General features: G+C 45.9%; 1 protein-coding gene across 2 annotated transcripts in view; it reads right to left on the bottom strand.

The window, feature by feature from the left end:
* Positions 1–19,082, bottom strand: part of LOC120541184 (ras-related protein Rab-3D-like) — a 67,926-nt gene extending 48,844 nt beyond the window's left edge. The window contains exon 1 of one of the 2 annotated variants that reach the window (XM_039772594.1): positions 18,993–19,082. The gene's annotated coding sequence lies outside the window, so the exon portion shown is untranslated. Of the gene's footprint in view, positions 1–18,664; positions 18,942–18,992 lie in introns of those variants that run through there. The other variant, XM_039772593.1, reaches the window with a different exon arrangement.
* Between the last annotated feature and the right edge of the window lie 2,844 nt (positions 19,083–21,926).

The following is a 21,926-nucleotide window of genomic DNA, read 5'->3' as shown; positions in this document are numbered from 1 at the left end:
TCATAATAGAGCTAACTATTTTACATTACAGCAAGTAATTAACCAACCTAATAAATTGAAAGAAAATGATGTTTCACGTTGCGTTAGTTATTCGTTGCGATATACATGTAAAAGTTTAAATACGAATGGCATATCAAGATCTCCTTTGGTATCTCATGTTAAGATGAACTACATTATCTTTCTTGCCGCCTGTTAAAATTTTACAAGTCAGAATTGTTCGACTAATTTTGAATCCAACTAATCTCGTCTTATTGCATAGCCCATCACTCAGACATAAATGACGTAATAACATTACGATACGTCGTCCTTTCAACAGTAAATTCGGCCAGCGGAAGACCTGACGGTTTAACAGTTGTCGATATTCTTCGTGATATTGTAAGTTAATGTTTTTTCTTCTGCACCATCACCACTAACTGTGTCAGCAGAGTCTATTGATACGCATTTAAACAATCTGCTGTGTAACCGATGGACGATCATCATGTTAATTCGTTTGACTTCCTCGTTTCTCGCTGCTAGGATTGCCAGTGTACTCATTTCTTTTGTTGATGACCCTTCGTGATGAAATTCTTCAATAAAATTTGGACACAATACGTCTTCTTTAATTGGGAACTTAAAGTGAGGAAAATGTTAAAATGTATAACAGCTGAGAGCGCAGGAAGCGCATTCACACCAATGAGAGGTGAGAGGGCAGTGGGCGTGGCCGACAGGGGGCGGGACTTTTTCAAATCTCACGGCCCAAGTCTCGTCTCCGGATTTCCTTCTATAACTGTCAGACGTGTATTTTTTCTCCACAGGCAGCCTGGTCACGCAGCGAGTCACCGACAGGAACTGAAGCAGCCGCCTTAGTTAGGGTTTGTACTCCATGGCCGTAGCCACCACACCAGAATTGCTAATTAAGTTCTCCAAGGCAAGTGTTCAATGTGGACCCTCCAGCTATGGACTGTGCTGGCGGCCCGTCGGTGATTCAGCAGCACTTGTTTTATCGTTTTTTTTTCTTTTTCTTTCACCGCTCTGGTCATCTTTCTGTCACCAGCCTGGTCGTTGCCAAGTGTTAAGTACACTGAAGGTCTGTTTATTTTCCAAGACATTCCACATTGTTGAGTTGGCCATGTCCGGTTTCTGTACCATGAATCTGACTGAACGCTTTTCTTTCATCACCCAGATTGCTCATTTCTCCTTTATAGTTCTGACTTTCTTGTTTTAAGTTGATTTAGATCTGCCGACTTCAAAAGGCAAAATCCAACGCTGCACTTTCACTGCTCCTTTATGTGTACACAGTGCCATTAAGGAAATGGCTGATAGGTAATTGTCTTCTATACTCACGAGAGAAAATAATACAGTGAGTGCGAACAGATATACAAAGCAATTATAACAAAAAACATTCACAATTTATTTAATCTCAAAAACATTTTAATCATCTGAACCAGAAGGTAGCGTGGCTATCTAAAGTCTTCTAAATAAAGCTGATCTGGCAGAACACCGTCAGTTAAACAGTAAATTATATACTGGGGGTAAATTAAAACTGAAACCAGGAACCACCAAGTGATGTGGGAATCTGAAAGAAAACAAGCAAGTCCTGGAGGTGCAGTGGAAACCTTTACAAAGTACTGAGATGTGCTGTTAGCTACACGAGCAGGATGGATGGAACGGCCTACTCAGTTCTTCAAGCCTCTTATCGAAATCTAAACGGCTTGTGCATACAATGCCAAAAAAAAAAATCACGATTTTCTAACACTTAGAGGGCACTGAGCCCACCTGCATAAAAGGATAAGTGTCTGTGTGTCAGTCCGGTTGCTATGTGTGTTGTCTTCCAACAGGTGGCGCATCGCCAATATTTTTAGTAATAAAATACACTCACCTAAAGGATTATTAGGAACACTTGTTCAATTTCTCATTAATGCAATTATCTAATCAACCAATCACATGGCAGTTGCTTCATTTAGGGGTGTGGTCCTGGTCAAGACAATCTCCTGAACTCCCAACTGAATGTCAGAATGGGAAAGAAAGGGGATTTAAGCAATTCTGAGCGTGGCATGGTTGTTGGTGCCAGACGGGCCGGTCTGAGTATTTCACAATCTGCTCAGTTACTGGGATTTTCACGCACAACCATTTCTAGGGTTTACAAAGAATGGTGTGAAAAGGGAAAAACATCCAGTATGCGGCAGTCCTGTGGGAAAATGCCTTGTTGATGCTAGAGGTCAGAGGAGAATGAATGGGCCGACTGATTCAAGCTGATAGAAGAGCAACTTTGACTGAAATAACCACTCGTTACAACCGAGGTATGCAGCAAAGCATTTGTGAAGCCACAACACGCACAACCTTTAGATGGATGGGCTACAACAGCAGAAGACCCCGCCGGGTACCACTCATCTCCACTACAAATAGGAAAAAGAGGCTACAATTTGCACGAGCTCACCAAAATTGGACAGTTGAAGACTGGAAAAATGTTGCCTGGTCTGATGAGTCTCGATTTCTGTTGAGACATTCAAATGGTAGAGTAAACAGAATGAGAACATGGATCCATCATGCCTTGTTACCACTGTGCAGGCTGCTGGTGGTGGTGGTGTAATGGTGTGGGGGATATTTTCTTGGCACACTTTAGGCCCCTTAGTGCCAATTGGGCATCGGCTACCTGAGCATTGTTTCTGACCATGTCCATCCCTTCATGACCACCATGTACCCTCCTCTGATGGCTACTTCCAGCAGGATAATGCACCATGTCACAAAGCTCGAATCATTTCAAATTGGTTTCTTGAACATGACAATGAGTTCACTGTACTAAAATGGCCCCCACAGTCACCAGATCTCAACCCAATAGAGCATCTTTGGGATGTGGTGGAACGGGAGCTTCGTGCCCTGGATGTGCATCCCACAAATCTCCATCAACTGCAAGATGCCATCCTATCAATATGGGCCAACATTTGTAAAGAATGCTTTCAGCTCCTTGTTGAATCAATGCCACGTAGAATTAAGGCAGTTCTGAAGGCGAAAGGGGGTCAAACACCGGATTAGTATGGTGGTCTTAATAATCCTTTAGGTGAGTGTACATTGCAGTTGTCATCCCAATACAAACACCACCACTGCTTTTACGAATCCCATACCAAATGGCATGCGGCAGAGACAAACACACTGCATGGTGCCGTGGAACTGTTAATGCGGAGACCTACGGGGATTATTTCGATTTCAACCCATCGTAGAGAGGTAGCACAGCTAGTATACATAACACACCACGTACAAAAAAGCCATTTGTCTCCCCTTTCCCAGTTGCTTGTGTGGGAATTCTTTTTGTAAACACAGCTGCTTTAAAACAAAAATGTCAAAACTGCACACATGACTTTGTCACAGAAAACAGATGACCCTGGCCAAGCAAGCCAAGATGCTGCGCGTTCATGTTTCGATGAAGTTTGTCTACGCAGTTATCAAGTCAGACCTCCCCACACGTCATCAGGGAAGGCTGCATTGCCCAACAGATATGATTCATTTTTAAACAAGTCAAGACTGAAGCCTGCACAGTTTGTACACTTTGGCTCGGCGGGCTTTGCTCCAGTGATGTCCTTAAACTACAAACAGGGCTTACAGCTTCAGATCCAGAGGGGTCAGGCGTCCTCCCAGCTCAGCCAGGGGGTCTTTCCTGTTTCAGAGCCAAGTGAACTCATCACCCCGTCATCATCAGAGGAAGCTCTGCAGCCCCCCGCCACGCTAGTCTGGCCCCCTTCAGCTCTGTGTGTGTCTCACATCGAGTGAACACGTGTCAAGCTCGTCTCTCCTTAGCCTGAATAGTTCTGGACGCAGTGCTTCAGTGACCATTAATCTTTATGACTTTATGTAGCGCCATGTAAGGTGAACGCCGACCCGAGACACTGAGAGTGCGTGGCTTTCCATGTCTTCTCTGGTGGCAAATTAATTGATTTAAATGTAATAAAGAGAATCAACTTCAAAACAGTAACTCCGCATGTGTAATTACGCTTGTGGGACTATAAAGAAATAATCTGCAAACCATTCACAAAATGATGTCCTCCGGGATCTTGGTTTCCTTTTCCATTACATTAACATTTACAGAATTAATAGGTTTATGTTGTAGCAACTTGCGTTATTCACAGTAGGACTCCCTCCACTCTACACAAAAATTAAATCCATTATTTTGCAGAAGTGTTTTTATTCTTGTAGTAATGTTTACAGATATTGACTCTCTATATAGGGCGGCATGGTGGCGCAGTGGGTAGCGTTGCTGGCTCGCAGTACGGAGACGTGGGTTCACTTCCCGGGTCCTCCCTGTGTGGAGTTTGCATGTTCTCCCCGTGTCTGCGTGGGTTTCCTCTCACAGTCCAGAGACATGTAGGTTAGGTGCATTGGCGATCCTAAATTGTCCCATGTGTGCTTGGTGTGTGCGCCCTGTGGTGGGCTGGCACTCTGCCCAGCGTTTTTTTCTTGCCTTGTTCCCTGTGTTGGCTGGAATTGGCTCCAGCAGACCCCCATGACCCTGTAGTTAGGATATAGCGGGTTGGATAATGGATGGATGGATAATTTTAGCATGTCATCCTACAATCCAGCAAGAAACAATTGGGCACGAATGAATGAATGAATGAACTGCGGTGGGCTGGCACCCTGCCTGGGATTTGTTCCTGCCTTGTGCCCTGTGCTGGCTGGGATTGGCTCCAGCAGACCCCTGTGACCCTGTGTTAGAATATAGTGGGTTGGTAAATGAATGAATGAATGATCTTTTATTTTATAATGGACCCCACAAGCCTTGTGGCACAGTGGGTAGTGCTGCTGGCTCGCAGTACGGAGACGTGGGTTCGCTTCCCGAGTCCTCCCTGCGTGGACTTTGCATGTTCTCCCCGTGTCTGTGTGGGTTTCCTCCCGCAGTCTGAAGACATGCAGGTTAGGTGCATTGGTGATCCTAAATTGTCCCGTGTGTGCTTGGTGTGTGTGTGTGTCCTGCAGTGGGCTGGCACCCTGCCCGGGGTTTGTTTCCTGCCCTGTGCCCTGTGTTGGCTGGGATTGGCTCTGGCAGACCCCTGTGACCCTGTAGTTAGGATATAGCGGGTTGGATAATGGATGGACTCTCTCTCTCTCTCTATTATATATATATATATATATATATATATATATATATATATATATATATATATATATATATATATATATATATATATATATATATATATATATAACCCTAAAAGTGCAACGGTTTTATGTCACGCTCTATATCAGGTTTATTTTAAAACCTACATATAGGTTTTAAAGAATTTATCAAACTTTAATGTGATGTTGTTAGATGCTCAGATTCTTATTCCGTTTTTTAAATGATAAACTAAAATATCGAGAAAGTCGTGGGGCGGAAGGCGTGTACCATATCTTTAAATTCAATTGCTCTCTCTAGCGGAGCGGCTCAGCAGCGGGCCCAGCGCCTGCCCCCAGGTTTGGCGGGCGAAGCCTCCTAGTGTGACAATCATTTTTTTTGACTTGCGCCCGATCACTCAGTATGTTCTAAATGTGTATTTAACGCCCTTGTAACATAAACTACAGTCCGTTAGTGCGGGGGTACGGCTGGGGCTCCCATCCAGGGTCCTCCCTGCGTCTGTGTGGGTTTCCTCAGGTGGATTGCCGATGTTAAACTGGCCCGGGGGTGTATTTGTGTGCCCACCCTGTAATGAACTGCCATCTTTCCCAGCCTTGTGCCCTATACGTGCTGGGATTAGTCTCCAGCTTCCCCGCAAACCTGCGCAGGATGAAGCGAGTCTAGTAATGGATGGAGATACGCTTGTCGCACATCAATTCGTTTTCCAAACCTTAAAGTGTATTTTTTTTCAGGAAATTCTTATTTTGCTCATTGCTTTCGATTAGCGTTGATATCATGAGCCGTGCTCGTCACTGACCTACACACACACGTAAAGTGCATTACCGTGGGCCTATCTGCATCGTATTCTACACGGACAGTAGGTCTCTGTGACTGCGGCGGTGTCGGACATCACTCATATTCATACATATTCAGTGAGCATTTTGAACCCTCACAAGCAGACTGAACAAGGCCACGAATGATTGAGATGTCAAAGCTAGCCACTGCCCCACCAGGCCACCCCATTTCAAAACATTACCTGCAGTAAATAAGTGGACTGAAACTAAACTGATCCTTTATTTCGGAGGCTTGTTACTCGATTGCCTGCAGCACCATTGCAGAATCTCTTTTCTACTTGGGTGAGTGCGATTGTGGCCTAGAAGTGAGCGACACCCTGCCTGGCACTCACTGGTTCTGCGTGACTCTAAACTGAGCAGATGTCATTTACTCCACAGCCTATAAGAATAAACACATTCTGTTAATTCAGAGCGATTCACGATGCATTTCCAGCACTCAGTCATAAACCTCGTGATCTTGTGCAGTCGGGCACACACAGTTACATCGATCAATCCGTGCACACGGGAAAAAAAGGTGCAGACACCATACTGACCTTCACCGGGTTAGCAATAAAACGTAGTGAGACTGGAACGGTAGCTCTGCGCCACCACCATCACTCCACACAACTAAATAAACTGAACAGCAAGAAATCTCTCTGTCCTGAGAGGGAGACGAGGGAGACAATTTGACGTCCCGCGAGAGACAAGGCAGTGAGACAACATTTAAAACAAGTTCACGGACGTCTAACCTCGCAGCTGTTGGAATGCTTTCGGCAGACATGCTTCATGTGCTCCCAGCTGTTAAAACAGCGACAAGCAGAAGACGCAGCTCGCCAGCAGATGATCGGACAGCTTCTCCTTAGCACGTGCTCTGCCAAAACCCCGCCGACCAAGGCAGAGACACAAAGTGGTCAAAGGACAGCTGCTGTACAGGCTTTTAAATGATCGACGCGCAGCACGACAAGCAAAAGACGCAGCTCGCCAGCAGCAGCAAACCAGCAGATGATCCGACTGCGTCTCCTTAGCGTGCGCTCAACCCCTTACCCCCCACCCCCTTCACAACGCGAGCAGCAGGCCTGGGGCCGGAAATAAAGGACAAGTATTGTTTTTACAAAAGTTTTAAAGTAAAAGTGAAAACAATGCATATGTAACAATTCCCATGAAAATAACAATCTCTTTAAATTGTATATCCAGTTAACCAAACCTGGGGGTGGGCAAGCAAAGTAAGCAGGGGGTGGTTATAAAAAAGTTATTAAAAAAAAAAAAAAAATCTTGTGACGATACGTGATCTTTTGAAGAGAGACAGAGAGACACTTTCTCGTCCCGTGAGACGGTCAAGTTGTGTCACACTTACAAGCTTCAAATGCAAGTCCCGTGATAGAGATAATGGAAAATTAAAAAAAAAAATGAGAGTAAAGATGGCATTAGTGCAAACAAACAGAAAATATTACTCGGTGAAATAACGGAACAGCGAAAAGAGATGGAATAGTGTTTGAGGGTGTCTGGGAGGAGAAGAGAGACAAGGCAGTGAGACAAAAGGACAGCTGCTGTACAGGCTGAGAAATGATCAACGCGCAGCTCGCCAGCAGCAGCAAACCAGCAGATGATCCGACTGCGTCTCCTTAGCGTGCACTCAACCCCTTAAAACAACACGAGTGGCAGAGACACGAAGTGGCAAAAGGACAGCCGCTGTACAGGCTTTTAAACGTTCAAAGTGCCGCACGACATGAAGATCATGCAGCACAGCAGCAGCAAACCAGCAGCTGATCGAGCAAAGAGGAGGGAAACAAAACTGTTGTTTGTTTCCCATTGTATCACCGCTTCAGAGGGGGTGTCGGAGGAGCGACCGCGTCTCCTTGGGGTGCGTTCAGCCCCCCTCTTCACAACGGCGCATAGTGCTGGCGGGAGGGGAAGGGGTTGGCGAGCGAAGCCCCTAGTAAACTAAAAGTATACCAGTGGTATTGGTTCATCTCTTATTCGTTTCTTTATTGTTTGCTATGCATCTGCCAAATCTTTCTCTCTAGCTGTTAATACAAGACAAAAGTACGAGGATGGGCATCGATACCAGCTGTCAGCAGGCAATCTCTTTGTGAAATCATACAATACCTTGCAAAATAATGCAATTACAGTGGCCGAATAAACTTATGGGTATTTGTTTGTTCTCGTTTTTCTTCTTCTTCTTCTTCATATAATGTCAGTACCATATTTTACTGATATCTGGTTTTATCATAATTATTTATAATTATAATGTAATTCCCAGTGATCCTGAATTAGATTAGAATATCACATATTGTTTTTATTGAGCTTCACTTAATGTATTCAATGTGCTGTACACATTTATTATTATTATTATTACCACAAAAAGAGTGCAGTGGACTGCCTGCCGGGATCGCACCTCCCCATATACGACGAGAAAGTAGTTGAAGAGTAGAAAGGTTCAAGGTGACCGTAGCCCTCCCAGTGAAGCTCTTCCTACACCTCAAGAGCATCTGCCCAATGGAACATCCGTCTCTAGGAAAGACTGGGCTGCACTTAACCGAGCGAAGTCAAAGGTGGACAAAACCAGGGACAGCCTATTTAGATGGGGCCTCACAACAAGCGCTGAATGTCCCTGTGGTGAGCCCACCCAAACAATGGACCACATTCTCCATGAATGCTCCCTACATGTACAGAGGAAGACCTTAAGGACGGTAACGACGCCACTCTTACCCCGATACGGCAGTGGCCTGATAAGATATGATGACCACAAAAAGAGCAACATGAAACAAGATCATCAAAAACTCTAAGAGGGAACTTAACTCCGAAATGTGCCTTGTAATCGAATCATTCATTACGAAGTCTTTTGCCTTTTCTTCCTCTTCTCTTCTTGTTGTCTGAGGTGACACTTTGGTCTGTCTTGGAGTGCATGCATAAGAACATAAGAAATTTAACAAACGAGAGGAGACCATTCAGTCCACTGGACTTGTTTATTCAGCTAAGCTGTCCCAACATCTCCCACAGGTCCTTCTAAAAGGCTCTCTAGGTTTCTGCTTCAACTCCATGGCTCAGTAGTTTGTTCCACATTTCCACAACCCTTTGATTAACAAAGTGCGTCCTAAATACACTTGCCCATAATTTACACTGGCGTCCCTGAGTAGATGATTCACGGTCAAGTTGAAAGTAATCTGCTGGATCTACTTTATCAACACCTCTGATCACTTTGAAGACCTGCAGCAGGTCCCCACACGGTCTCAACAGGGTTCATTTTCAGAGTCTCTCACAGTACAGCAGGTCTGTAAATCTTGGGACGCACTTGGTCACTGTCCACTGCACAGCTTCAAGTGCTGCCATGTCTGTCCTGTAGGGGGCGACCAGAACTGCACCAGCACTCCAGATGTGCTCATACTAGTGAGTTACACAACATCTCAGGAGTTCTACTCGGCTTTCTTTTCGATATATCATAACATGGGACTTGTCTTTTTAATAGCGTCTTCGTATTTCTTAGGTGTTGATGGACCCGTTTTTAATACGTCTGCCATTCAAATGACACGACCATCTTTTGTTTAAGGAATGATCTTTATCGGAGTATGGCTCACCTGTATCAGTTGGAATTTGGACATAAAATCACGCTGTGTTTATATATAAGATAGATAGAGTGAAAGGCACTATATGATAGATAGATAGATAGATAGATAGATGTGAAAGGCTCTATATGATAGATAGATAGAAAGAGTGAAAGGCACTATATGACAGACAGACAGACAGATAGATAAAAAAAGATAGATAGATAGAAAGGCACTATAGAATAGACAGATGTGAAAGGCGCTATATAAAAGATAGATAGACAGATAGATGTGAAAGGCGCTATATGATAGATAGATAGAGTGAAGGGCACTATATGACAGACAGACAGACAGATAGATTCTGAACATTTCACACGTAGCTGAAGCTGACGCGTAACGATTCCACCGTACACACGTAGCTCATCTCACGGAGGTCACTATCGCTAAGCCTCTTGCCAGCACAGGACAGTGACTTGTACGTTTCTAGGCTGTGAACATGTGAGTGAATCGAGTTGTTCCAGTCACGCAGGTCAGGGTGGGTGACGTTAGCTACTAGGGTGCCCCGTTCTTCCTTCTTTTAAACTACGTATGGGAGGCTTGTGCCTGGGCCTGCACCTGATGTGCCCGGGATGCTGCTGGTATGCACATTATGTTCGGCCTAAAGTGACATCAGGAAATGAATGAAGATACAAACACAGTTTTTTGTTGGCCGTATTAACAGCAATGACAACACACGATATGTTTCATCGGGCTAGTAGAGATCTCTTTTAAAGGCCCTGATGGCTTTGTGTTGCTTTTCCTTCAAATGATGCCAGGAAGGGCCTGTCACTTCAAGGTGTACCACCACTTGTCAAGGCGATACTTGATCAGATTTGTCATACTATTTAAAAATCCAAAAGTTCCACAATGCCAAGTGTCACAGGAGGAGCGAAGAATCAGTGAGACACGCCGCCCTGTTTGACCGGAGGGAGAAAACAAATATTGAAAGTGTTGCGTCACCATAACCTGATTAGCTGCCCACACCTGCCATTCATAAGCCAGGCGTGTCTCCAGAATGCAGGCCTTCCCTTCCCTTCTCTTCTCTTCTCTTCTTCCCAGGCAGTTCAGAGGACTTACTGGATGGCAGGACGCGTCTTTTCTGCATGCCTGGGCAGTTTTTTTAAGTCGTGTAAAGCTGATTGAAGGCACAAATCATTCACTGTCCCCTAATCACATGTGATGCCTTTGTGCGGGTGAAGACGCACCATTTCTCAAATCCACTTACCGTTTTGTCAGTTTGGGGTAGCAGGGTGGGCCAGCGCCCATTCCAAAAGCTCAGGGTGCAAGGCATGAATCAGCATGGATGGGACGCTAGTACACTGCAGAGCCGATTTTGAACCACCTTTAGATAAATGTTGTGGCCATGAGCAAAAAATACACACAGACTTGAGACTTGGGAATAAAGAAGGTGCCAACTCAACAGAGACGACGAGCAGGTGAGCCCATACTGGCACATCTGCTGCACCACTGGGCTGCCTTGTTCAACTTCCTTGGTGCACAGAGAGTTGTCCGCTTATTCTAAACGTGCAGACGGACACTCAGACAAATGTGTTTTAGGCTTAGACAGCTAATTGGAAGGCAAAGCGAGCCCCTGCAGTGCCACCTACAAACCTCAGCGGACATCTTTGCAAAGACCGTTCAATGTGGACAGTGCCGCTAGCGATCATTTCTTCAGAATCGTGTGGAGTTTGTCATCTTATGAAAACGTCCAGCTTATTTATTTATTTAAAGGGCTCATTAATCATAACTTCTCTAAACGCTTCTTCAAACTCGGGCCTCACAGGAAAGCCGGAGGGCCGATTCACTGGGAGGGTAAACAACGCCTTCCTGGTGTGATTCAAAACGCACAATGGCACAGACGACAACTCCTTGAAACTTTCAAACGGGCCTGGCCCTGCTGACTGGCTGCTGAGCCAGGTAGTGAGCTCTGGGGAGTGGAGCAGAGTTCATGTGAAGTCCCATAGGTGTCGATGTTCAGGGCGAGGCTGGTGGCGGGGTGACCTCTCCCTTCACATTTGCAACAGTGACAAGGAACGGGATGTGCCCACAACACACCCTTCAACGGTTTGGGGTCCACTGGCAGGGCGGCACATCTCAAAGGTGAGTGGGTGGAAATGAAAGGAAGGCCTCGGCTGAAGAGGGCACCCCCAGAAACACCTTTTAGGACGGGCAGCAGCTCTGTGGCTCCTCGTCATCAGAATTAAGTATCCGGTATGGGGTGGCACATTGTAACAGTGGTTAGAGATTCAGCTCTTGTTCGCCACTTGTTTTTAAGATTACGGACCCCCACGAACCTTAAGTTCAGGGTTTGTAGTAGGGGTAGAGGTTAGGAGCACACACTGATAAAGTGCATTGGCGCACCCACCACACGGCAAACCAACTCAGGATCCCAGATCAGGACCCGAGTGCAGCCATGTGACGGGTGACACCTCAGCACCACACCAGTTCAGATGGAGTGGAACACTGGGAGGTTTTTTTTTTTATTTTATGGTGGCCGGAGTGCCAATTCTGCCACCAACCTCCAAGTTTTTTCCCTGTAAGTTGCTTGAAGGGCTGGATGCAGATTAACGTCATACCCAGGACGGAGCAATTGCAGGTTAAGGACTTTACTCAAGGGCCCAACAGAGCAGAGTCCCTATTGGCATTCACGGGATTCGAACCGGCAACCTTCGGAGTGCAGATGCCTAACCTCAGAGCCACCACTGCGCCCTGTAGTAGGGGTAGGCCAGTCTGAAACGACACAAAGGAGATGGCGGCCGCTTTCTGAATAAGACCCAGAGATTCCTCTTCAGGGTCGAGTTTGCATGTTCTCCTCATGACAAGTCTCTCCCACATCTCTAAAGATGGCCTCGTCGGTGTGTGTACAGGTGCGTCTCAGTAAATGAGTCTCATCTTATTACTTCAGTGTGTTGGTCCGCGGTGTTTTATCGAGTCCAAAGTCAGCGCAGCCGTCTACCACTGGGGTGTCCAACTCCGGGCCTGGAGGGCCGCAGCGGCTGCAGGTTTTCATTCTCACCCTGTTCCTAATCAGTTTCCAGTTTTCACTGCTAATTCACTTCTTTTCCCATCATTTTAATAGCCCAGTTTTTAAGGATTCTGCCCTCTGAATGGATTCCTTCCTTCATTAAATGGCAGCCAAACAGAAACGAGACGTGAAACGAGCCGACAGGTGAGCAGCTCAACTGGGGCTTCAAACTCCAACCAATCTCTTAATGAGAAGCCGATTCTTGCTGTTAATTCAACCCGCTCTCATTCTGCCACAGCAGGCATTTCCCCAAACTGTTGATTTTTCTATTTTTTTCTAAAGACACCGTCACGTTGGTGACCTGAGCAGATCAGCCTTACTGAGGCCTTCACCTTTCTTTATTTTCACATATTATGTGATGGGCACAGGTGAGCTGGTCAGGTGGCGACTCGTTTTGGGTCTCATTGTTTGGCTGCTAATTAAGGAAAAGGAAACAACTAAGGGGGGGCGGAGTCACGTTAATTAAAACGAAGGCAAAAGAAGTGAATTAGCAGCCAGACAAGGTCACTGATGAAGAAGATGGTTAGAATGAAAACCTGCAGCAGCCACTGCGGCCCTCCAGGACTGGAGTTCGACACCCGTGGTCTACCAGGACATTTCAGAGGACTTCATGCTTCCCTCTGCCAACAAGCTTTATGGAGATGCCGATTTCGTTTTCCAGCAGGACTTGGCACCTGCCCACACTGCCAAAAGTACCAACACCTAGTTTATTGATCATGGTGTGTACCACTGGGCTTGATTGGCCAGCAAACTTGCTTGAGCTAAAGCCCACCATAGAGAATCTATCAAGAGGAAGATGAGAGACATCAGACCCAACAATGTAGGCGAGCTGAAGGTTGCATTCAAAGCATCCTGGGCTTCCATAACACCTCAGCAGTGCCACAGGCTGGTCGCCTCCATGCCCTCCACATTGATGCAGTTATTCATGCAAAAGGAGCCCCAACCACGTATTGGTGTCTTGCCTACAGCAAATGGCATAGGGAGACCGATTGTAAAGGTGGCATGATAGACAGTCTTAGTTGAAATGTTATGATATGATTCAAACTGGTGAGGCACAAAAACATGGCTAACAGCAACCTCTGCAAAGTTAACCAGTTTGGCGTCTTTCCTACAGCAAATGGCATAAGGAGACGGATTGTAAATGAGGTATGGCAAAAAGAAATTGAAGAGCAGCCACATCTGCTGAGCCTAGAGCAAATTGCAGATACTAGTTATGTGTACTACACGGAGTAAGTAGAGGTTAGGAGCAGGCGCCACATGACAAACCAACTCAGGATCCCAGATTAGGACCCGAGTGCAGCCATACGACGGGTGACACCGCAGCACCACACCAGTTCAGATGGAATGGAACAGGGTGAGGTTTTTATGGTGGCTGGAGTGCCAATTCTGCCACCAACCCTCAGGTTTTTCCCTACATGCAGGGCTGGATGCAGATTAACGTCATACCCACGACACAGCAACTTCAGGTTAAGGGCCTCACTTACAGGATTCAAACTGGCAACCTTCCGATTGCCAGTGCAAATCCCTAGCCTCGGGACCACCACTCCGTCCATAAGTAAGTAGCTTATAATAAAATATAATACGGGGGCCACCTCCACCGAGGCGACTCCCGGCCGCGGTTGTGTTGCCGGAGTACGAGGCTGCGGTCGTGTCGGCGGATTACGAGGCTGCGGTCGTGTCGCCGGACTAGGAGGCTGCGGTCGTGTCGCCGGATTACGAGGCTGCGGTCGTGACGCCGGATTACGAGGCTGCGGTCGTGTCGCCCACCTCATTTCCCATCGGTCTGACCCCTGGAAACCCCTTTTGTGGTGGCAGCGTGCTGAAGCGGTCCGTGCGTAATGCAGTCGCCTCGGTGGAGGTGGGCAACCCTGTGTTTGTGTGGAGTAATTCCTTTAATAATAAATGGATTTCCAATCCTCTGTTATCCCGTTTGTTGAGAGTCCTGGATGCCAGACCTTGTAACGTTGGAGCTGCAGGCCGTACGTTTACTTTAATACACACATGTGCGTATCTTTTGCCCAACAGGACATCTCCTTAGTGGGGTCTTGTTGCCTTGGGTGGCGCAATGACATTAAATATTAAAAGCAATGCGTCCAGGACCCCTCACTAGTGACAGTACAGCCTGTTGGCACCGTCCTCGTGTTCATACTTACACCGTGACCGTCGTGACAAGCACAGGCCATTCACCCCAACAGGCCCGTCCATCCTATTCACTTAGTTTGGCCAAGGTGTCCCCGAGTTGAGATTTCACGGCCCCTGAAGTCCTCCTCTCCACCACACTGCTTGCTCATTTATTCCGAGCCTCTCTGGTTCTTTGCCTGAAGAAATACTTTCTAATATTGGCATGAAATCCACCCTCAGCACTGCGCGCCCGTGTCCTTCATGAAGAGCCCACCTTAATAGAAAGACAAATGTCTGTCTGTGTGTCCGTCTGGTTGTTGGGGTTAGAAAGAGATTTTTGAAAGAAAGAAAGGTAAATAAATAAATAAATAAATAAAAGTAGCTAATGCGTCACGTGCCAATCCCCAGACCTGCGACTTTGCAGTTCTGCCGCTCGCGTGTGGGGATGTGGATGTACGATTTAAACAGATTTTAATTTTCATGTGAAGTGCTACATTTGCATCCACGCGATGTGTAACTGCCTGGGAATGCAATTTGGTTTCTTTCTTTCTCTCTAATAAATAAACGGACTCTTTCGAATGTTTGTCCCTGAGATTTGTTAATTGCCATTGTAAAAGCTATTTTAACGGGAAACTGTAAACGTTTTATCGAATGGCATATCGAGATCTCCTTTGGTGTCTCATGTTATCCCCCGAAGATGAACTACATGACCTTTCTTGTTAAAATTTTATGTTAGAATTCTTCGACCAATTTTGAATCCTACTCATCTTGTCCAATTGCATAGCCCATCACTCAGACATAAATTACACAATAACATTACGATACGTCCTTCTATCAACAGTAATGGAAGACCAGAAGGTGTTAACAGTTGTCGATATTCTTCGTGACATTGTAAGTTGATGTTTTCATCTTCCTCACCATCACCACTAACTGTGTCAGCAGAGTCTGTTGATACGCATTTAACGAATCTGCCGTGTAACTGATCGACAATTTTCTCGTGACTTCATTTCACTCCATCGTTTCTCGCTGCTAGGATTGCCAGTGTACTCATTTCTTTTGTTGATGACCCTTCGGGATTAAATTCTTCAATAAGATTTGGACACAAAACGTCTTCTTTAATTGGGAACTTAAAGTGAGGAAAACGTAGAAATGTATAAGAGGTGAGAGCGCTGGAACTGAGTCTGGCAAAAGCATTCACACACCAATGAGAGGTGAGAGGACGGTGGGCGTGGCTGAGAGGGGGCGGGACTTTTTCAAATCTCACGGCCCAAGTCTCGCCTCAGGATTTCCTTTTGTATCAGACAGACGTGTGTTTTTTCTCCACAGGCAGGTTACGCGAGTCACTCCTGGTCACGCAGCGAGTCACCGACAGGAATTGAAGCAGCCGCCTTACTTAGGGTTTGTACTCCAAAAAAGTCTCGGCCTGTTGAAGGATTTTTTGATAAAATAGAGAGAAACTGATAATACAAATACCAACTAAGGGTCTAAAAGTAAAATCTGTCTCACCGGCCTATTCTGCTGTACAATGCCTGTATATGTCAACAGGTTTCTTGCCGAGGTTTCTAACCAATGCTAACGACTGATCACTTCACGTCGTGGGCAGCGGACGAGTGAAAATCACATTAAATCTGCGATTCACATTGGGAAGCTAAAACCCCGACATGACTACCAGGCCAATGCAGCAGCGACTGGGCAGAGCACTTTGACTAGAAGGGCAACGCTGAGGGGAAAGCGGCGCAAACGGGCAACTCTATCAAGAAGAAAAGGGCAGGTGGCATGAGGGAAAGAGACTGGGGTGCCAACGCCAACCCAATTTAGAAAACAGGAGGCCTGCCGTTGGTTACTTGGGTTTCAAGCCGTCTTGCAGCTGGTTTATGGTGGGGTCTCCTGTATGAATTCTCTTTATACAGTGGAATCGCAGGTCACGAACGTCTCGGACCACGTACAAATCGGTTACGACCAAAACGTTCGCCAAACTTTGTATCTGTTCACGACCGCACACTCGGGTGACGGACAGGCCAGTTTCCCTTCCGGTTTGTACGCGCCGGTGATTTGCGCACGTGTTCAGTCTCTCCCTCGTTCTCGGTCAGACGTGCGTCGCGCAGGGAGACTCTCCCTCAAAACTGAAGCTTCCTACTCACTTCCTCCACGCCAGAACTCGACTCATGCAAGGTTGGTTTTCTTGGTTGTTTATGGTTAGTTTTTGTATAAATTACGGATTTTTCAAATTTTCATTTTTTCTCCTGTGCTTAAAACTCGTTAAAAAAAAAAAAAACTGTTTACAGCGAGCAGATCGTAAGACGTAGCGCGAGGTCCTGCAGTGTTAGTTTTCTCTGTTATTCAATGTTTTTACATTTAGTTTTGTATTACGCTGTGCATTCTATGGTATAATTAACTATTTTGTGCTTTAAAAATATATATTTACATACAGTTTGTAAGGTCTGGAATGCATTAATTGTATTTACATACAATCCTATGGGGGAGATTACTTCGGGTTACGACCAGAATTTTGGAACGAATTACAGTTGTGACCCGAGTTTTCACTGTAGTTTGTTTTTTTTTTTTGTGTGATGAACTTTTTATTAAATAAAAGACAAAGTGACAGGAGAGAAACAGTTTTACATCACAGAAGAAACCAAACCTCCCTCTCCCACCTGCTCTCTTCATAGTTTAACCGCTTTGAATATTCATTCATTCATTTTCCAAACCCTCTTTATCCTTGCCAGGGCCGCAGGGTAACTGGAGGCAGGTGTAGTCCCTGGACGGGGTGCCAGTCTGTCACACACACACACACACGGGCCAGTTTAGCATGGCCAATCCGCCTGACCGGCAAGTCTTTGAAACACACACAGGCACACGGGGAGAACATGCAAGTCACTTCTTAATCTCTGCTTTCTTACACCAATACTGACAATTGGTGAAGAGATGCCAATCCCAGCAGCTACTAACAAAAAGCATGGCACGGCCCCAAGCCAAAGCACAATGTGCCACAGTACAGAAAGCTCTACCAATCTGCCCGACAGCACAACGCTGTCCCTTTGGTGCCCAATGGCGCCCAATGGCACGGGAAGAGCATGCAAATTCCACACAGATGTACTCCCAGTCGAGAAGCCAAACAGGTTCCAGTCGCTTAGCCAATGGCAGCACTCGTGTCGTCACAATACACTCAACCAGAATTACGAGTCCGTCTGTCTGACTGCCTGCCCGGCCCGGCCCGGCACTGCAATGCGACTCGTTAGCTTCAGAGCGCCGCTTCCATCAGTCAAGAGCCGGGGGGCCGGGGGGACGTCGACGGCGTGATTACAGGAGCCGAGCCGACTTTCTCCATTCGGTCAGCACACGCGGCCCATGCTGGGTGTGTTTCACTGATCGCATACAGTAAATGTAGCGCAGGAGTACACTAGTGGTGCACGTTTAGTACAACATAGAACTGCCACGAATCTTCATTTATTACAAAGGGAACTCTGCTGTGCGTGTATTTATTACTTATGAGAAACTGACATCATATTTACACCGCTAGCCATGGCATGGCAGGGCAGGACTGGCCGGCTTTACACTGGATGGGCACGCAGTCTCGTAACACAAACACGGCGCCGCTTCATACTGAATACCTGCCTGCCTGCCTGCCTGCGCAGATCGTACTGTCATGTTGCTCAAGCAGCGTATCCTAAAAAGTAAGGAGGACTAAACCAGATGGTCTTATTTCACGAGTTTTTATTACGTATCAAGTCCGCTGTCCTGAAACCGGATGGACGTGCACACCTGCTGGAGGTAGACGGGCACCCACAGCGCAGCTGGAGAGACCCGCGACGGGGGCTTTTGGTTTTTAACATCTGCACCGGCGGGCAGCAGCTGTTCAGCCGTACAGTTTCTCAGTGCCAGGGCCAGACGAGACAATGGCAGTGCGAGTCGAGCTACAGCTCCGCAGATCTGGAGAACACAACGAGGGCCGCCGAGTGCTGCTTGTCCGTACAAGCTGACGACATTCGCCCCTCCGCGGATTGCGTGCGGGACGCGGACTCGGGCGGAGCGACGAGCTTACCTTTTAGTCGAAAACGGCGTATCCGAGGCTTGTAAAGTTGGCGTCGTCTCGTGCAAGTTGGATCTCGACTCGGATCGCTCAGACGTGTGCGCGCTGCTTCTCCCTTCGCTCGCTTTTTTTTTCCAAAGGGTTGCGTTTCCTGCCCGTCTTCCTCCACCCGGATCTAAGTTACTATGGGATCATTTGCAGACAGAATGCAAGGAAGGCGAGCGCCACGGCGTAGATCAGGAAGGTGAGTCCGCTCACTCACTCACTCACACGCTCGCCGCCCGTCAGCCTCCCCTCCCCTTTTCTTTCTTTTTTTTTTTTTTGTCTCACTGATGCTTACCGTAGACCTCAGCAGTCAGCCTCGGGTGTGTCCGCACTGGGAGCGCTTGGGATGTTCAGGGAGGTTTTAGTCAAGTGTCTGCGCTGCGTGTTTTAAATGTCTCCAACATGTTTCATTTTATTGGGCTCAGAAATGATACTCAGTTGTAATCTCATTTGACCTTCCAACTGTGTTCGATTACGTAATAATAATAATAAAGTCAGGTCGACAGGCACCTTTAAAAGATCTTTGTTTTACATTTACACATTTGGCTGACGCCTTATCCAGGGAGACAAACAACTTTTTTGCGACACAATTAGTTCATTTTTTTCCGTTTTGCGCACAGGCAGATGAAGTGGCCTGCTCAGGGTCACACCGTGTCAGCAGCGGTGTTTTGAACTCCAAAGCTATAATGACTGCTCCACTTGCGCCTTTCTATCTAAACGATATACTTTGGACAAATCGGTGTCTTTATGTGTACCAATTCTGCATTCGGTAATTTGAAAAATGTACACTTGCCATTTTACGTGAGAACTTGTCACAGCGCTCTGCGCCTGCGCTGTCTGAAGAGCGCTATACAAAAAATAAAACATCACGGAGACGTTAATTGTTTGACGACTTCTTTTTTTTTTATTTTTTACACCGTTGGTAAAATAAGCGAACGGAATTAACTTGACTTCAAAAACTGATTCTACATCGGAAAAAAAACGATGCCAAGTAATTTTTCCTTAATATGAACACCAGTTTAAAGGAAAGGTGTAGACAGGTGTAGCTGCGTGTTTTGGGTCATTTAAAGGGACGTTATTTTGAAAGCTGAATATTTCCAAGTTGAACAGATATTTGTCAGTATAACGGGTTGTATAGTGTGGCGTGGTGGTCAAATCTTTGACCTCCAAATCCCACAAGTCGCTTCACTCGCCATTAGAAAAAAAGAAGAAGTAAACTGAATAAGCAGTTGTAACCCTCAAATGTTAGAAGTCACCCTGAATAAAGGCGTCCGCCAAATACTGTAAGTAAATGTAGTGCACATATACAACTTGTCACAGGATGATCGTGACATCTTCCATTCCGTGAACCCTCGTCTCCCCGTCGACACTCTTCTAGTGCCGGACTTGCCGTTTGTCAGCAGCGTGGTGATTCACCCGCGTGCGCAATGCTGGCGGAGTCCTCTCTAAACAGGTTCTGCCAGCCTGACCGACGTCTTAAAAAGGCATGTAATGTATGTCGCCACCTTTTCTTTCAATGGCTACACCTTTACAGGCAGACCACGTATTAAAAGCCCGCAAGGAAGAAACCGCCTTTAAGTGCCAATGGAGTGCCGAGGAGTTCCAATTTAAAACTAAGCCCCCCCGCCCCCGGCTGTCCAGACTAAGTAATGCACTCGGGGGCAGCCCGTATGTGGGTGTTTGCTTAGATCTTAAAGAGCCAGTCACCCAACAGACTGAGTAGAATAGACTAATGTCCTCGGACCAGTCCTTGAGGTAGAAACAACTGTAGTACGAATACACAAATCCATTAGTTTACGATTTAAAACATACGTCTGAATCCGCGCACGCCGCCCTCACTTCGGATGTTCATAAGAAATGTAACATTTACGTCGTGAGGTAGAAGTACATAATATACTGGAATAGTTGCGTCCAATAAGTGAAATATTAAAATGTGCGCTTTAATTCAAACGTTTAAAGTCTAAATATCCCCGACTGTAAACGAAACGTGTATTTTGTTCGCCCTCTTATACGGGGCGGCGGGCTAGTAAAAGAACAAAAAGTCCAAATATTCGTAATGACGGACTTTGAAATAGGCTAAAACGATACTCCCAACTTATGTTTAAAATTTGTCATTTTTTAAATTTTGTGTAAAAACTCTTGGAGAGTTAGGATCACCAGTAAAGAATCAAATATCAAAAATCTCATATTTGTAATCATGAACTTCAAATTAGCATACAGTGACACTCCACGTGCTTATGTTACGGAGCTGAAGTTTTGTGAAAAGAGTAACTTTGACCCCTCATGTGTCATTAGGGGGTGAACCCCTGGGGTCGATCGATGTGGTGTGATCAGGTTTTCTGAAGACACTTGATGAGTTACTCTATCATTAGGGCGTCACTTCATGATAACAATATGGTCCAGAAATGAGTTTTTTTGGGGTCTACTGTGTCAAAAAGTTTGTTGTAGTAGTGTGTCATCTAAAGCTACAGCCGTGTTTCTTTAACAAATGTTACGTCGTATTAAAGAGGCATTAAAAATAATAAAGAACTAGATCTGTAGCGGGCCAAAGTGAAGGCAGAGGGAATGTGATTTTCCTAAAAATGTTAAACACATGTAAGATCTGAATTCAGATGCTCTTACATTTATTTTAACACCACCAAGCACCTTTAATATTCATGTGGCTGCCTTCTCTATACAGTCTCTCTCGTCATTTTACCTGATGGCCCCGATTTACATCTGAAGATGGGTACGCTGGTACAGCACCTACATTTGTTTATTATTACTATTAGAAATGCAAAACAGACCCTCTGTCTCAATTAACCCCAAATAGATGCTGCTGTCCTCCTGCGTGTGACAAGGCCTTTGGAGGCACATCACGATGACCTTGCAGTTGTGGACACTGTGGATACGTCCTCTCGCGTTGTCCTGTGCACCACTAGACACACACTGTAGTAACATTTGGACTGTAAATTAGACAGAATATGTACACTATGGTCTACTGTTGTTAGTCTTGTGACTGATGTGTGCAGCACTCATGTTTGCCATTTGCATATGGTAGCAGTTTTTATTATAAACCTTATCCTAAAGTTCAGTAATCCTAAGAGAAGCAGGGCAGGTAACCTACTGATGTTCATGTGGCACTAGAGGTCCATTGCCATTTCCACAGTGGCTACCGCAGCTCTCCAAACTGTCAACACAACCACACACAGACACGAGTTTTCCAAAGAACAAAGGGTTTTATTGTGTG

This window comes from Polypterus senegalus, chromosome 12 (genome assembly GCF_016835505.1).
Source record: "Polypterus senegalus isolate Bchr_013 chromosome 12, ASM1683550v1, whole genome shotgun sequence".
In the NCBI taxonomy this organism is placed as follows: Eukaryota; Metazoa; Chordata; class Cladistia; order Polypteriformes; family Polypteridae; genus Polypterus; species Polypterus senegalus.
The sequence above is the reverse complement of the archived record's forward strand: the minus strand, read 5'-3'. Positions and strand labels throughout refer to the sequence as shown.